The 767-nt window shown below is 32.6% G+C and overlaps 1 pseudogene; it reads left to right on the forward strand.

Moving 5' to 3' along the window:
• The first annotated feature begins 244 nt into the window (after positions 1-244).
• The window catches only part of LOC105538419, a 2683-nt pseudogene continuing 2160 nt past the window's right edge, over positions 245-767 (forward strand).

Consider the following 767-nt stretch of genomic DNA (forward strand, 5'->3'; position numbering starts at 1 on the left):
GATCACTTGAACTTGGGAAGTGAAAGTTGTGGTGAGCCAAGATCGCACCACTGCACTCCAGCCTGGGCAACAAGAGTGAAACTGTGTCTCAAAAAAAATAAATAAATAAATGAAGAAGAAGAAGCAGCAGCAGCAGCAGAAGGAGAAGAAGAAGAGAAGAAGAAGAAGAAGAAGAAGAAGAAGAAGAAGAAGGGGAGGAGGAAGAAGAAGAAGAAGAAGGAGGAGAAACAAAAGAAACGTGCTAATGAAGAAGCATGGTGATCAAAGCCAAAAACTTGAATTTAGGTCAGTAATTTTGCCAACATTGTCTTACTGATACAGAAAAACAGTATTCTGGCCATATGTAGGTATTATTCTCTACAGTTAAGTACATTTACTTCAGATATTTGTAAAAATATAAAATCAATTTTTTAGTATTAAAAATTATGGTATATTGAGGAAAGAATATGTTCTAACTGATACGACTTGAGATTTCTCATGAGATGCTATTGTCTGTCACACAAGAAAATTATAAAATAATTTCCTCAGGTATATGCTGTTGATATTTGTGCATTTTGGAAAGATATTATGTATTCTGAAATCTTTAAATATAAAAATATTTTACATGCTAAAATTCTGAAAAAGTTACAAGAACTTTAAAAATCCTTAGTAGAATATAAAGAAACATATGAGAACTTTCCAGGTACAAAAGAAAACCAAAGGAAGAATCCAGAAAGTAATTAAACTAAGAAGCTAGTGCTCTTCTTAGATACGGGTGAACACACAAA

This window comes from Mandrillus leucophaeus, unplaced genomic scaffold (assembly GCF_000951045.1).
Source record: "Mandrillus leucophaeus isolate KB7577 unplaced genomic scaffold, Mleu.le_1.0 Scaffold1919, whole genome shotgun sequence".
NCBI lineage: Eukaryota > Metazoa > Chordata > Mammalia > Primates > Cercopithecidae > Mandrillus > Mandrillus leucophaeus.